The 2,167-nt window shown below is 51.7% G+C and overlaps 1 pseudogene; it reads right to left on the reverse strand.

The window, feature by feature from the left end:
* Positions 1-902: 902 nt before the first annotated feature.
* Positions 903-1,658, reverse strand: LOC132007015 (ras-related protein Rab-4B-like; annotated as a pseudogene).
* Between the last annotated feature and the right edge of the window lie 509 nt (positions 1,659-2,167).

Consider the following 2,167-nt stretch of genomic DNA (forward strand, 5'->3'; position numbering starts at 1 on the left):
TTTTTAAGTAAGCTCTACCGCCAGTGTGTTTCTTGAACTGATGACCCTGAGATCAAGGGTCCCACGTTCTACCAACTAAGCCAGCCAGGTGTCCCTATTATTGTCACTACTAAATTACCGTATTGTTATTGTTTTCCCAATATCCCTCTGGACTTCTTCTCCCCCCACCTGACCTGTCATTTCTACCTTAACTTCCAAGTGCTTCTGCTGCGCCTTCTAGAACACCACTCTATGATTAACAAACTCTCCTACCATCCTCCAACTCATCCCTGAATATTCATGGCTTTCCCGTGAGAATGGAGCTTCCCTTGCAGATCTTTCAAGTGAAAGTGATTTATACCAATACATGCATATACTACCCAGTCAGGAGGTGAGGTGGGCATCCTCTTCCAGCCCCATAACAACTTCCAGATAATTCTTCCTTCACCCTCAGGTGAAAAACCCCAATTCTTCCTTTAAGTTTCATACCATTTGGTTACACCTCAACACCTTTACTCATTCACTGAAGATCCTGGCATCCGGCTCACAGCCTGTCCAGTCCCCACTCCACCCCCATAAAGCATTGTTTACAAAAAGAAAAAAAAACCCTCCACGATATATTTCACCCATAAAGTGAAAAAAGCAAAAGTAAAACTGCATGCATTGTATGGTCCTACCTATGTTCTTTAAAAGCACATCTGTACGATATATATGTAAATACACCAAAAAATTTCTGGATGAATACACATAAAACTCTCACTAGTTATTAAAGTACTGGCAATGGCAGGGAGCTGGGGCCAAATGCCCTGGTCTCAGGCTTTGGGAACTCTTTGAGTTCCCCAAAGTTAGGGGTTCAGAGGGAACAGGGGTTAACCAAGACAGAGGAAGCAGCGGCAGGTTATAATTTCCCCTTCCCCCGTGGTTCATTCACAGCCCACCTGGCCCCTCAGCCAGGCCCTGGGAAGGGGGACAGGTGGTGGCACGGCTTCTTTGGGGCCAGGACAGGGGAGAGACTCGCCCTCCCAGCGCCTGGGTCTGGGGCCCAGCCAGAAGGGCCGGGCTGGTCCTGGAGAACGGGTGAGCTGCCTCCCTCCATCTCGGCAGCTCCAGGGCTGAGGGGGGCCATGGCCTGGGAGCTCGGAGGCTGTGACAGCTGAGCGGGGCAGGACGGTGCGGGCACACTTCAGGAAAGCCTCTTCCCCATGAGGACGCTAATGGCCAGGAACATAAGCTCATTTTCCTGGACAAAGCGGGAGGCCTCCAGGAAAGTAAGATTGCGCTCAGGGTCCAGGTCTTTTTTGAAGCCACAGAGATGGGCCACGATGTGGGGACTAGCCAACATGCCGGCGTCTGCTGGCCAAGCGGCCAGCGAGTTGTACCAGGCACCGATGCAGGGCTCCAGCCACCCGTCGGCAGCAACTCCATGTCACTGACCCAGAGCGCCCCTGGCCGGCTATGGCCCAAACCCGGAGTGTCACAGTCTCCCCACCCACGTTGACCACCCGGGGGCCAAACTCCTGGCCGGCTGTGTGCTCGGAGCCCTGTTTGAACTTATTCTCAATGAACTGATGAAGCAGACATGATTTGCCAGTTCCCGCACTGCCGATCACCAGGAATTTGAAGGGGAGGTTGGAGGTCGCGCAATAGGGTACCGTGGCCCAGCCTGCCCCCGAGGGCATCCACTCCACTCCAGCTGCCTCCTGGATGCCTTCCTACTGCCAGGCCGGCGCCGCCACTTCATCTAGGGGATTTTTCTATGTGGGATCATAGATGAGAGACAGATAGATGTGCTTCGATGCCTTTGATGGCTATAGAGCATTCCATTGTATGTGCGTACCATAATTTAACTAGTCTCCTTCTGATTGTCACCTACAAGAGGACTGAAGGGTAGAATGGAGCCATAGAACTCCAAGCCTCCTCCACCTTCCACTGGCTTCCCATCATCAGAGGTCAGGGTCCTATGCTCTAACACTTGTCTTAATCTCAAAAGTCCTCAACTCAACTATACCAACAAGAGGTCACTGAGGACCCCATACACAACGCTGCCCCTGGCAGAAATTAAGAAAAAACTCATACACTGGGACTAACCCCTCCTAGAGGTTTTCATTCACCGTAACAGCAATCAAGAGAGGGCCTAGAGTGGGGCAAATTTCAAGCCTCCCCAAACTTCCTCGCCTCTATCTACAAG

This window comes from Mustela nigripes, chromosome X (genome assembly GCF_022355385.1).
Source record: "Mustela nigripes isolate SB6536 chromosome X, MUSNIG.SB6536, whole genome shotgun sequence".
Classification (NCBI taxonomy): domain Eukaryota; kingdom Metazoa; phylum Chordata; class Mammalia; order Carnivora; family Mustelidae; genus Mustela; species Mustela nigripes.